The sequence below is a fragment of the Sturnira hondurensis genome, unplaced genomic scaffold (genome assembly GCF_014824575.4).
Source record: "Sturnira hondurensis isolate 20B ecotype Veracruz unplaced genomic scaffold, ASM1482457v3 Scaffold0009859, whole genome shotgun sequence".
Taxonomy (NCBI): domain Eukaryota; kingdom Metazoa; phylum Chordata; class Mammalia; order Chiroptera; family Phyllostomidae; genus Sturnira; species Sturnira hondurensis.
Genome location: NW_028082490.1, coordinates 723,745 through 738,984, shown reverse-complemented (window position 1 = coordinate 738,984; position 15,240 = coordinate 723,745).

The window sequence follows — 15,240 nt, the reverse complement described above, 5'->3', positions numbered from 1 at the left end:
AGTATTCTAATCCATGACACAGAACATCTCGCATTTATTCATTTTTAAAGAATTTCATTGTTCATATTTTTTTAGATTTCCTCCTATTGATGTTGTACATATTTTGTTTGATTTCTACTTAAGTATTGAATTTTCTGGATGCTAATATAGATGGAATTGAGTTTTAATTTCAAATCCCCTTGTTCATTACTAGTTAATAGAAAGGTGATTTACTGGTATTTATTAACCTTTTTATCCTTCAACTTTGTTATAGTCATTTAATAATTCCAAAAGTTTATTTGTTGATACTTTCGCATTTCAACACAAATTATCATGTCATTTGTGAACAGTTTTATATGTTTGTCCCTATCTGTATCCCTTTTTATATCCTTTTCTTGTCTTATTCATTAGCCATAACTCTGATTATGATGTTGGAAAGGAGTAATGGCAGGGAATTTTCTTCCCTGGTGTCTGTTATTAGTGGGAAAGCTTTGAACTTTCCACAGTTCATTATGATGTTAGCAATAGGCTTTGTGTAGGTATTTATTGTCAAGGTGAAGAAGTTCCCCTATATTTCTAGTTTATTGAGAGTTTTTATCATCAGTAGGTGTTGGATTCTGTCAAATGCATTTTGTGCATCTATTGGTATTCTCATGTACTTTTTAAGCATATTGATTTCATCGATAATCAAATACTAATCCAGCTTTTTATGCCTGGGATAAATACCATTTGGTCTTGGTATATAATTTTTGTATGCATTATTGGACTCTATTTGTGAATATTTTTTGAAGATTTATATGTCTATGTTCATGAAAAATATTGGTCAGTATTATTTCTGCTTCTGTACTCTGATTGTAAAGAATTGGAATAATAACATTTTCAGTGGTATAATTCACCAGTAAATCCATCTGGGCCTGGTGATTTATGTTTTAAAAGGTTATTAGTACTGGACTATCTTTTCAAAGTTTGTGTGGTAAACAACTACACAACAGTGTCAGTAGCTCCCTCCAGGGCAGAATACTGATTTTTAAATTTATTTTAAAGATTTTATTTTTAGGGAGAGGGGAATGGAGGAAGAAAGAGAAGGAGAGAACTGTATGAGAGGAACATCAATTGGTTGCCTCTCTCACACCCCCAACTGGGAACCTGGCCCATAATCTAGGCATATGTCCTGACCCAGAATCATATCAGCATCCTTTTGGTTTGTAGACCACTGAGCCACACCAGCCAGGGCCAGAGTACTGACTTAATTATTATCCAGGATAATGAATATAATGCCTCCATCTTGGACAAAGTTTGGGCAAGTTTGCTAGCAGCTTCTTTGTATAATTGTGGTCCCCTAAACTTAACATTTTCTTACCTATGATGTCAACTTTCTTCATGTGCAACATTCTCCAGGGCTTCTCTGCATCATTCACTGGTACTTGAGGAGAAGCAAAACCAATGTTACCATGTAGCTCCTGGTTGCCGTGCTGTAGGCAATAAAATTATATACCTCTAACCAAAGAGTGTCTTGTATTCTTCCAGCATCTATAAAATAAGATACGATGGGGAGTGTTCTCCCAAGTTTCCTATAATAAAGCCTTCTTCAGAATCTCTTTATGGGGTAATAATTAAAAAATTAAATAAGACAAACCTAACAGATCCTTCATAGTTCTTTATAAGAAACCTCTCCTATATATATCAAATATATATATTAACTATATGTATTAGATATAGCTATATAGCTTTATGTATTATTACATATTATAAATAATGCATTAATATAATGATTAATTAATTATATTAATATAATCAATAATATAAGCTATATTTTATAATGTGTTATAAATATATCTTTATAATGCATTGCATAATACATTATACTATATACCATATACTATATAATGTGAAAAACATGATTAAACAGAGATCCTAGAGATTATACTAACACCACATCCACACAAACAGATTTAATAAAAGCTAATGTACTTGTAGAATGAAGATAACAACTTAAGATATCATTAGAACTTTGATGATGAGTCAGATTTTGTCATTTATTGAAATCTTTCAATATGAATACGATTCATCGCAGGCTTTATTAACAAATGACATATTTGTTATGCAATTTCACCCTGACCACCACTCAGTTGTTAGAGTCTTGACCTAATATGCCAAGGTCGCAGGTCGATCCCCAGTCAGGGCACATACAAGAATCAACCAATGAATGCGTAAGTAAGTGGAAAAACAAAGCAATATTTTTCTTTCTCTCTTCCTCTTTCTGTCTCTCTGAAGTCAATATGTAAATAAAAATTATAAACTAATTTCACATTTATTAATAATGTTTATGCAGACTTACTTAGCTTGAAGCGAAAGGTTCTTGTTTGACATGTTGAACTCTAGAGACGCATTCTTTTTTCCTGACAGGGTATGAGATAATCAGTAGGCCTTCAGCCACAGGCGTTTAGGCATGGATTTCCATGCATTCTGTTTACTCTGGCCATTAATTACATCGTGCACTATGGTGCCATTAGATTCTACCTGCATTTCTCTTCCCCATTTGAATTTGAGGCTTTTTTATTTTAACTGTTTTGGGCAGTTAGGACAATCACGGAAGAAGAGTAAGAACAATATATACAAACAAGTCTTACATCAGAATAGGTTGTGTTTTTTTAAAAACATTTATTAGCCTTTCATTAACATCAGAAAAACAGAGATAAGAGCTGAATATTTTAACTTTGTCTGTTGTTGATTATAAGGTTAAACTGAGGTTTCCCACAGATGATTTTGAATTAAGGTTTAATCAGTCTGTTTTCCTAACATTTTGGTAACAGCAGGGAACTTAGAGGAAAATCAAATCAAGCCATCTGAACTCCTTGAAGAGTTCAGATCTGCGGTTCAGTTCCAAAGCAACCCTAGGTAGCATGTTTACACTCACTCTGTATAAGGTAAGGAAACTATGTTACAATGAATTTAAGGTCATGTCCTGCTATAGCTTTCTGTAGTAAACCCAAGGCCTCAATTACCAACCATATCATTGTTTGAATGGAGAATCATGATATGCATTTACAGCTGTTTTTGTAACAAATACAAGAAAATGCTGCAAATGTTACGTGGAAAATTCAATTTAATATAGTTGGTGGTATTTATGTTTGAGCTGGGCATGATAGAAAACTTAGAAATTGATGGAGACGAGACTTGAGTGAAGATCAAGCATGTGCCTTGAGGACCAACAAGAAGAAAGCATCCGAGACTTTGTTCACGTGGGCACACGGTTATGAAAGCCGGGCACGTCAGGGACCTGCGGGCAGTTTCAAGTTATTCAAACGTGAAGTTGGAGTTAGGGAAGAACTGAGAAGGATTTTATCATATGGGCAGAAGTCATGAGAGAACATTTAATGGAAAAGAATTTGTATTGTCAGCAATATTCAGCCATTGAAGATTTTGAGGAGGTTAGAGACAATTATGTTTCTCACTTCCCATCCTTGCAAGCAAGTTAGTGTAGGAAGTAAAGGAAGAGAGGAAGAGAAGAAAGGAGGAACAGTCCTCTAGTGTAGAAAGTGATTCCAGCCGAGTGTAACTTGAAAATGAGCACAAGTTACAATTGTGCCGGTAAATCAGCCTCTCAGTCTCTGCTGCAACAAGAACTTGGACACCACCCTGTAGTCTGTGGTCAGTCCAGGGTGCTGTTTTGTACCAACTCTTCGTACTTGGTATAGAAAACATACTTATTATCTAGTTTTCCTCTATTCCTTGAACTTTATCCAAACCCCATTTTTTGATCTAAAGTAGAAGAGCCCATACAGGATTTCAGGATTACAGGTTTTCAGGATTCTTTAGGGTTAAAAATTTAACCAAGAATATCTTAGCCAGCATTAAAACTTCCCTCTACGTACACTTTATTAGTAACTTTGACACAGACTTTTAATCATTTGGCTAAATATATTGATAGCGAACATCTATGACTGAGCTGTCATACCAAGATGTTATTAATGCCACCTCTCTGAATGCTGTATTAATATTTTTTAAAATATAACTCTTGATGGTACAATGCTCATATGTAAACATTCTTGAATGTTCTGTTTTAGTCCTCACAACCCAGATGCAGATCATGTTGCAAATTGAATTTCAGCTACTTCAGTGGGAAGAATCAGTATAGCTAATCTTATATTCTATCTCTATTTGCATGTTAACTTGAAAACTTGAAGGGTGTGTTAGATTGCATTACTGAAGTCTCTGTTTTCCAAACACAACTAGTTATAAGGCACTAGTGGAAAGTACAGAATCCCAGGTTCCAGCTCAAATTCTGAATCAGTACCTCATGTGGGGGAGTCTCAAATTCTAAATTGTAAACATAAGCCCACACGATACTTAAGAACAGAGATTTTTGGAAATCAGTGGTAATATTTCATTTATTATGTGTGAACTGTATAGTGGAGAGCTTTAAATAAATTTTCTTATGGTCTTTACTTATGGTTTAAATTCTCCCTAAAAGAAGGTAAATGATGGAAAAAGAGAATGGCTATAAAAAGTAAGCGAGAGAAATGTGTATAGTTTCAATGAGGTATGGGATGGTGGCTAAGCCACCATCTGACAATGGTGAATGTCAGATTGGACAATTACCTGTTCCCAGATTTCCAAGAAAGTAACAAGGACATTTTTCTGAGAGTATTGATCTAAGCTACAGATAGCAGTAATAAATATCACTGTGTCAAGAAGCAGTTGCTAAAGACATCTTTTATTCCTTCTACTCAGATGACACAATCCACTAAAAGCCAACAAACAGTTGTTTAGCTTCCTCAATATTTCTTCCGTCAAGGTCATATTTTTCTGTGTGTTTAATCTTATAGTTTTCAGGAGAGAATCAGGAGTCTTTCTGAAGTTAAGATAGATTCTGTCTGCCTACTGCACTTCTTTGATCTCTCCTATCTGTCGCTCTATTTGAGGGGAAAAAGAGATTATTTTGACAGCATATCTATTCTTAAAGTCTGACTGAATGTGGCCACTAACACGTTTCAGTCAACTTGTGGTAAATAACTGACTGTGTACCTGCAAATAGTGAGATACTGATATGCTTATAGTTCCATGCTCTATAGATGGTCTTTTTTTGATGCTGTTTCTACTTCTTGCTATTATAAATGGTGACTTGTAATAATCATTGGCAATATTGTCAGGTTTTTTTGTAAATAAATTGTTTACCTCTTGAAGTCCATATCTTATTTTGTTCCTATTTCACATGATAAAAGAGATATTTGTTTGTCCATTTGGTTATTTACTTTTGAAATCACAGTTTACATTGAATATTATTTTGTATCAATTTCAGATATACAGCATATCTGAGTTGTCACAGAATAATGGTTAAACAGTCACATATAAAGTACTCATCTGATATTTTTATATGGTGCTACACATAGTTATTATAATATGATTGACTATATTCCCTAAGCTGTACTTGATATTCCCATGACTATTTTGTAATTAGCAATTTTTATTTTTAATTGCTTTACTTTTTTTATAAAAATAGATTTTATTTATTTATTCTTAGACAGAGGGGAGGAGAGGGAGAGAAACATCAATCTGTGGCTGCCTCTCACATGCCCCCCTACTAGGGACCTGGCCCACAAACCAGGCATGTGCCCTGACTGGGAATCGAACCAATAACCCTTTGGTTGGCAGGCCAGCACTCAATCTGCTGAGCCACACCAGCCAGGACTAATCACCTTTTTCACCTAGGCTCTGAACCGCCCTTCTCTCTGGCAGCTATCAATGCCTATAAGTAGATGAGTGGATGAAAAAAAAAACTGTAGTATATTTATATAATGGACTATTACTCAACTATTTAAAAGAGAATGAAATCTTGCCATTTGAGATAGCATGGATGGCCCTAGAGGGTATTATGCTCAGTGAAATGTCAGTCAGAGAAAGACAAATATTATATGATATCATTTATAGGTGGAATCCACAGAACAATATGTACAAACAATGCAGAAACAGACTGGATACAGAGAAGGGGTTTTTATTTCCTTTGGTTTAAGGTTGTTTAAGCGTTGTCACAGCAATCACTATAAAAACACAAATTAATGAAGTATCTCTCATTTGAATTGCATTTTGTCTTGACAAAGGCAAAAGAAGAACAGGAGTTGCCTTTGGGAGAGAGGGATGTAGTAACAGCTTTTAAGAGGGAAAGATTCTTCATTTTTTGAGAGAACTGGAAAATTTTAATTATTTAATTATTGATAGAAGTGTGGTAGTAGGGTGTTTTTCTTCTATTATCTCTCCAGCAGATAGATGATAAACCCAAACAGATGGAGAGCCAGGATCTGCGAAAATTGCCTGGAGGAGTTTGTACGTGATAATTAATAAAAGTAATATTTAGAGAAAAGAAGTCACAACTTTAAATTGATAGTAATATTCATTATAAGCTATAAATTTTCTTTGAAAAATTTCTATAAGCTATGAATGTTAGTTTCTAATAAAGAGCAAGTAAAATTACTCTTTCATGTTTTAATTTAAATAGTTAATTCATTTTATAGAACCACCTTCATCACTGACCCAGAGGCAGCCTCCAGTGGTTGAGCAAAGCCTCTGAGAGTTGTAAAGCCTTCCCAGAGCTATCTCTGAAATGCAGGCATTTCAAGAGATGGAAATATTATGCCTTTCCGCCTGTCCTCAAGGTTATTTGTATTTCTGAGTTAATGTGTTGTCCATTGATGTCATAATTATCTTTTGGCTTAATAAAAATGCTACTTTGTTTTCAGATCAATTCTATAATTTTCCTTCTTTTCTTCAAAATCAGGGAAAATGCTCAGTTTGATCGTGTCCCTAGCTATTAAGAAGAATTAAGTTAGATTCATTTTTTTTCTTCTTCTTGTTCTGATTGGTTGTTTTTTGCTTACTATGTTCCAAGTCATTCATTTGATTCTCAACTTTATCCACTCTATTATTGTTGATTCCTTGTACACTATTCTTTATTTTGATAAGGGTATCTTTCATTTCTGATTGGATCGTTTTTATGCTGTTGAGGCACTTACTAAGTCCCTTGAGCAACCCCTTAAGTGTTTTGAATGCTACATCTGATAGATTGCTTATCTCCATTTTGTTTGACTCTTTTTCTGGAGTTTGGTTCTGTTCTTTTATTTGGGCCATGTGTTTTCATCTCTTAATTTTGGCAGACTCCCTGTGTTTGTTTCTATGTATTAGGCAGAGCTGCTATGACTCCTTGTCTTAGGTAGTGTGGTCTAATGTACTAGGTTTCCTGTAGAGCCCAATGGCACAACCTCCCCTATCACCTAAGCTGGGTATTCAAAGTGCACTCTCTGTCTAGGCTGAGCACACCCTTCTCTTGTAGTTGTGCCTCGATTGCTGTTGGCAGGAGAGTGGTATATATTTACCCGGGCCAGTCAGCTATCACAACTCACTGTGACCATCATCCATGGAGGATTCCCTGTGCAGACGCAGGGTGGTGGTCTGACATGGTCTGTAGCTATTCACTGGGTATGCAGGTTCTGGAGTTCCCTGGGTAATTCAGACCAAGGTCAACCCAAAATGAGTTAAAAAGCTATCTGCACATGGCTGTTACTTGTGCTGGGGTTTGCTATTCCCAGGTGAAGCTAAGCTGTGAGCCAAAGCTGGCTGCTGCTAGTGCTGGTCCTGGGGCCACTTATTAAGAGATATGGAGGGAGCTCAGTTGAGGTTAGCCATTGTTTGTTTGAGAGAATTTAGGTAGATCTGAAGCACAAGCCATTCATATGGAGAAGCTACTGTTAATAGCTTGGATGAGCCTGTAAATTGGGTGGGGTGGAGCCTTAGGGAATAACTAGAGCAGGGCAAACAGTGTGAGCCAAGTTGATGGGGTCTCAAATGTGGCACCTGACTCCCAGCTCTGTGGCTCTGCACTGGGAGAGCTCAGAAAAAGAACAGTGGCCTCAGTCTGACATTCTATCTGGGAGAAAACCATCCCCAAGCTCTTGCCCTGATGCCAAACACTTCAGTTCCTCCCTCTATGCCATTGGGGCCTTTAAAGCTGCTACCCACTCACTCCCCACTGGAGCTAGAGCTCAGAGAGAGTGAGTCTGAGTAAGTCCTTGTGCAGACCCTTTAAGAGGAACTGCTTGGGAATCCAACAATTTCTTCTACTAACTCAATCCCTGGTGATTTTGACAGCCAGAAGATATGAGCACTTACCTTCCTGACACTGGAATAATAGGCTGGGGGTTTTAGTATGGGGCAGGGACCCCTTGCTTCTAAAATATCTATCCTGATTTTTTTACCTGGACATGTGGCTGTGGGACAAGCCACACCTTGTGTCTTTGTCTCCACCCCTCCTACCAGTCTGGATGGATGTCTCCTTAATTCCATAGTTACTGGATTTCCATTCAACTAGATTTCTGGCAGTTCTGATGGATGGTTTAGTTGTAATTTCAATGTGGTTGTATGAAGAGGCAAACCATGTTTATCTTTGTCTCCATCTTGATCAGAAGTCCAGGAGCTTCTGGGACAACTTCAAGTATACCAACATTCACATCATAGGGTTGTCAGAAGGAAAAGAGAAAAAGCAATAAATTGGAAATCTATTTGAAAACACAGTGAAAGAAAACTTCTCTAATTTGGCAAAGGAAATAGACATGCAAGTCCAGGAAGCACAAAAAGTCCCAAACAAGACGGATGCAAAAAGACTCACTCCAAAATACACTGTAATTAAAATGCCAAAAATTAAAGATAAAGAGAGAATCTTAAAAGCAGATAGTTATCTGTAGGGGAGTTCTCGTAAGACTGTCAGCTAATTTCTCTAAAGAAACTGCAGGCTAGAAGGGATTGGCTAGAAATATTTGAAGTCATGAAAAGCAGACATACAGTTAAAATTACTCCACCCAACAAAGCTGGCATTTAGAATTAAAGGGCAGATAAAGTGCTTATAAGACAAGGTAAAGGTAAAGGAGATGGTCATCACCAAGCCATTATTACATGAAATGTTAAAGGAATTTATTTAAGGAAAAGAAGATCAAAACTATGAACAATAAAATGGCAATAAATACATATCCATCAACAATTGAATCTAAAAAACAAACTGAGCAAACAGGAAGAACAGAGACAGAATAATAGATATGGAGAATGTTTTAATGGTTGCCAGATGGAATGGGTGGTGATGGGATTATGAAGAACAAATTGGTAGGTACAGAATAGCCATCCATGAGGATGTAAAAGACAGTATAGGAAATGGAGTAGCCAAAGAACTTAGGTGAGTGACCCATGGGCATGAGCAAAGGCATGAGGATTACTTGAGGGAATATGCGTATGGGGCGGTTGTTGGGTGGAAAGTAGCAAAGGGGAAAAATTGGGACAACTGTAATTGCATAATCAATAACATATTATTTTTAAAAAGAAGAGTCAAGTTTAACAAAATCTCAGAAATACTTCCAAAACTCAGCATTCTGAATTAGTCCTTACTTCAACTCAGACATTCAATATTATGAGAAGAGTAATAAATTTTTTTTAAGTTTTTATTTTACTTTTATTTTCTTGGTTGGAGCAGGTTTATTTATTTCTGTAAAGTAACAATATGGAAGAAATGGCTGACTTCACCAGGGAATATGCAGGCAACTGGCCTGTGTAAAAAAGAGATCAGGTTCTTGCCCTTAGTTAAGATTTTGAGAAAGGAAGTGTGTAATTTTTGATTTACTATCTTCTACCACTAGCCATTTCCCTCTTCTTTGATGATTTCCTCTCTCTCCATCTCTTTAGGATTGTGTGTGCAACTATGGGTTTGGTTTTTATAAATTTTATTGCATGTTTTATTGGTAATTTGCTGCATATTCAATTGGAAAAGTAGGTAAGGAATATGTGTATCACAAGTCATTGTCAACAGCAAGTAAGGATAGGATTACAATTGACTGGTGAGCTTCTTTGGATAATTGATGCAGGTTAACTGAACTTGCACTTCACCTGGCTGAAAAAGACTCTGAGAAAATACTGCCTAATTTTCAGACATAGATGTTACTGTAACTTTCAAGAATCTTGGTCCCACTTAGCTTCTTAGTGGGGCAGCTACTTTTGCATAGGATTATTTCTTATCCGAGAGCTGAGAAAGTTCACTCCATTGCTTATCTTGATGATTGACACAATCTTGAGGAAGCATAATGGCTGATTTGTCCTTTATTATGATAAAATTCTGCAGTTCTTCGGTTGTTCAGGTTTTTCACCGTTTTCACTCTGAATAGTTCTGATTCTCTGCCCGAGCATGGTTGCTGCCCTTGATATTCAGTTTCTCGGCTATGTTTTCCTATCTGGTTCTGTCACTAGATTCTTCCCTTTAGGGTCCTTACTCCTTGAAAGTTTTAGAAAGCCAATAAATAAATAAATAAATAAATAAAAACCAGATAAACAACAATAAACACCAACAACTACCTCATCATAACAGCTATTTCTCTTTTTAGGCGAATTATTTCCAGATTCACAATTATAAGCAAATACATGTGATTATATTTTTCTTCAAAATACTATATAGTCATAAATTCAATTTTTCTAGTCTTCATAGTGCTTTATTTTAATACTCGCGTATATTATTCCTTCATTGTTGTCTGTTTCCATACTTCAATATTGTACATAGCCTTCAATAAAATGTTTTTAAAGATTTTATTTATTTATCTTTAGAGAGGAAGGGAAGGAGAGAAGGAGAGAAACATCAATGTATGGTTGCCTCTCATGAGTCCCCTGCTGGGAACTGGCTTGCAACCCAGGTATGTTCCCCGACTGGGAATCGAACCTCGATTGGGTGGTTCACAGGCCCGCACTCAATCCACTGAGCTACACCAGCCAGGGCTAAAAATTTTCATGCATATAGCTTTTTTTATTATCCTGCATAATTTCCTTCAGACAAATTCTCAATTCTGTATCAAAGTTTGTGACATTTTTAAATAATTTTGATAAGCATTACAATACTTTCTTTGTAGATAGTATTGTATGTAAAAATAATATAATACATACTTTACTACCAAAAAACCCAGCATTTTTGTCTCCAGTTTCATTTCCAAAAATTAATATTTATTATACATTGCATTTTAAGATCTGATAGTTTCTTCTATTAAACTAGATAATGCATTTATACTGCTAATTTCTCAATTGTAATTTACTGTTTTATATACTTAATGAATTGCTTGCTATCAATGAAGACATGTTATTGATATAATCCTCACTTATCCACCTAATACTGTGATTCTTCTAATTTTGTTGGGTTACATTTTAAATAACAATTCCATCAATATCTATTTTTTATTTCATCTACTTTAAACTTTGTTTCATGGGCTTCCCACTAAATAGAATAAATATTTATTTAAACACTTTATTTATTTATTTTTTAGAGAGGGGGAGGGAGAGAAAAGGAAGGGAGAAGAACATCCGTGTGTTCTTGCTACTCACATGCACTCCCTCTACCAGGGCCCTCGCCTGCAGCCTAAGCGTGTGCCCTAGACCAGGAACCGAACCGGCAACTCTCTGATCTGCAGGCTGGTGCCACTGAGTCACACCAGCCAGGGCTAAATAGAATAAATATTTAACCACCCTATCACTTTTTCCACCTTTTTTATTAGTATGTTTTGTCTCTCAATTTCTGTCAAATTTAACTATAATTTTATATTACCAAGCTGTTACCATTTTAAGTGTAGTTTAGTAATATTAATTATAATATTGACTATTTTCAAGCTTTGTCTATAACATTATTTTAATCACTAAAAAATAATTAGCAAATATTTACCAAAATGCATATGTGTGTATTGTCACTGTAAATCATAACATATGCTAGTGTTTTCTCTATGGATCAATGTGGCTTGGTCCTTTTGCTACTTTCAAAAAGAGAAATCTCTTGTTGAAAAGCATGATATATTTATATATGACATATGCATACATTTGTACATAAATATAATACATTTATATAATCATATGGATATTAATCTTTGTAGGTTGTCTGATTACTTTATTGTGTTCTGAAGTTTATCTTTGCACACATTTTTGTTGTTGTTGAGAAAAATCACTTTTTTCTTGCCCCAAACACTTCCACTTATTTTATTTTATTTTATATTTTTGAAGATTTTATTTACTTATTTTTAGAGAAAGGAAAAGGGAGGGAGAGAAACATCAATGTGTGGTTGCTGCTCACGCACCCCCTTCTGGGGACCCGGCCAGGGTCACACAGGCATGTGCCCTGGCTGGGAAGCAACTGCCGACCCTTTGGTTTTTAGGCCGGCACTGAATCCATTGAACCACACCAGCCAGACCCACTTTTATATTTTCTATCTAATGAGTACCCACATCACACTTAAAAATGTTTATTATTTCTTTTATGGAGATTCTATAAAGAGATCATCTAAAATTTAAGGCTAAGCACAAAGTAAAGATATTCTTTTCACCCCTGTCCTGTGTGGCTCAATTGGTTGAAGTATCACCTCTTAAACCCAAAGATCACAGGTTCAATTCTTGGTCCGGGCACATGCCTACATTGTGGGTTGTGTCCCCAGCTAAGCGTGGCATGCACAGAAGGCAGCATTGATGTTTCTCTCAGATCAATGTCTCTCTCTACCCCTTCCTCTCTCTCTGAAATAAATAAAGGAAGAAAAAACATTATTTTTGTGAGCACAGAGAGAGTTTCTAATTCATCTTTGCTGGAGGATAGTAAAAGACAAGGAATAAGGTCAGGATTTAATTATAAAAGTAACAGGGCTACTTAGATATTGTTCTGTGCCTGCATTCACCTTCTCTTTTTCTCACCAGACCCATAACTAGGATTAGTCACAAAATGTCTTAGCAGAAAAAGTGTTATACTTCCTAAGAAACACAGAGAATTATACCTAGCATATGCCAGGAGAGAATTATGGGACTTGGTCTTGAGTTACTGTATCAAGAGAGGTACAACATAAAGTTTTAGGACAGATTTTATCTATACATGAGCATATTTCCAGAATGCAAGAAACTGAGGAGATGGCGTTAACTGTTGCCAGGATGCCTCTTGGAACATTGGATAGCATGATGGGTTATACTAAAAAAGTAGAAATTTTACAATAATTATAGAAAGAGGAACCAAAAAGCCCTAGAAATTGGACATGCTGGATCGTGCAGAGAATAGTTGTCTATTGTGTTTTTTAGGAGGACTTGAGTGATACTGTTACCAAACCCATAAATAATGTGATGAGGGTGATGCTAATGCTATTGAGAGTGTCACTTGGTGGCACCGTTTAATAAAGCAGAGCTGATGGTAGGAGTTGTTTTTATAAATGTAAGGGCCTTTACATCAAAGTGGATAATAGGATTTTGAAATAACGGGGGACAGGAGGCTGTGCTTAACTGTCAGGCTTAAGGCAAATGCAATTATAAAAGAGGTAGCAAAAGTCAGAGCAGCAAGTAACTTGACTTAAACACCACAAAGTCATGGAAATAGGTAATTGAACATGACCTCCTTGGGGTCAAGGTAGATTGGCAACTATCAAGGATGTTTCGCCTAGAGAACCAAAAGCCATCAAGGCCGAGTACAATGTTCCCTTACCAATTTCTGGACATGTGTCCATATTCTCATTGGGAGCCTATTGATAATAGGAAAAATCAAGACTTCAGAAAGAACAACCCTGAAACACCACATCTATCTGAAAAAGACCTAGTTATTTACTTGGGTAACCACATCCTGGACAAGGATAAATATCCCAATATTTTAAGGATCCCTAGACTCAAAATATGTATGCTCATGACCACTGCAGGAGCAGGAACACCATGGGATTGAATAATAAGTTAAGTTTCATTTGCCAACTTCTGAATATATAATTAAAATAAATATTCTTGTTAGTTGAGAATATTCTCTACCACTGCCACCTGCACAACACGCATAATTTCTATAGATAATAGGTTAATAGTGGGAACAACTGAGTAAAAAGAAAAACCCTGAATTCACCCCCGTTGTAACCATTACAGGAAAACAGAACAAGGAAAATCAAAATGATCACATTCCAGAGATCTGGCAGATTTTAGTACCTATGACAATAACTTAAAATATGAAGGGTTGGTGGTCTCCTTATTTGTTTATGTAATTCACCACTCTAGCCCCTACAAAATGTATATGTATGCTAGATGATGACAGTGTGCTACCACAAATTTAACCAAGTCGAATCCTCAAGTGCAAATGTGCAGCTGGGTATACTTGATAAAGCAGATTACCAGGGCCTCTGGTACCACGCAGGCAGCCATGATCTGTCAAGTGGTTTATTTTCTATTCACATCAGAGGTGAGGAACAGAGAATTTAAAATTTAAGTTGAAGAGACAAGAGTCTACATGTGCAGTCCTACCCTGGGGCTATGTTAAATCTCCTACTCTATCACAGTTATAGTTGAGAGGGATATAGATAATCCTATGCACATTCTATAAACATCACCTTGTTCGAAATGATACATTGTTAACTGCATTAGATGAACAAGAAGTAGCAAATGCACTGGGGAGTTAGTAAAGATATGTGTATTTCAGAACATGAGAGATAAAAGCAAATCAATGAAGATTCACCGACTCACCACATGTACAAAGAGTTTATCTCCATTTTCTGATGTTCGATTGCTGATAGCTTTTAAGCCTCATTCATTCCTCTTCCCCTTTTGCTGAGTATATGTGGACAAGCTGTTAAGAATAACCATTTTCTTTCTCCTTTGGTGCCAAGGGAGAATTTCAAATTGCATTAAGGGTTCTCACTGGGTAGACGCTCTCTAACTACCACCCTTATGTCCCTAAGTACATCTCCCCTCCTTAATCTCTCAGCCATTTTCAGCCCTGCTTTGGAACCTTCCTGCTTTCTTCATGAAGTGTCATTATGTAAACATGATGATAGAATATGTTTTTCATATCCTCCTGGGGGGGGTGTGCAGTTTAGACATCTGAACTCAATTCTGTGTGGGCGTACCTTCTGTCTCCACGGGGTGATGTCACCCCCCCCCACATCAGTACAATCTCAGGGCTCCCATTTCTGCAGCATGCTGAGATACTCCCTTTGTTATTTCATCTTGCAATGCCTACCCCTAGGAATGAAATGCACATCTCAGCTTTTATACTGTAAAAACAAATAAATTACCCGGTGTGTTCACTGATGTGTCACCAATGGCAGAGATAACATACAGCATGCAGATATGGAATGGGAAGACCTATGTAAGGAATGTGTAGGAGGCATTATAAGTAGGGGACAGCGCTGATACACTATTCTGCTTGACACGAGCAAAGAGAACGTCACTATTCTGCATGGATACAAAACGGTGTTTAGATAA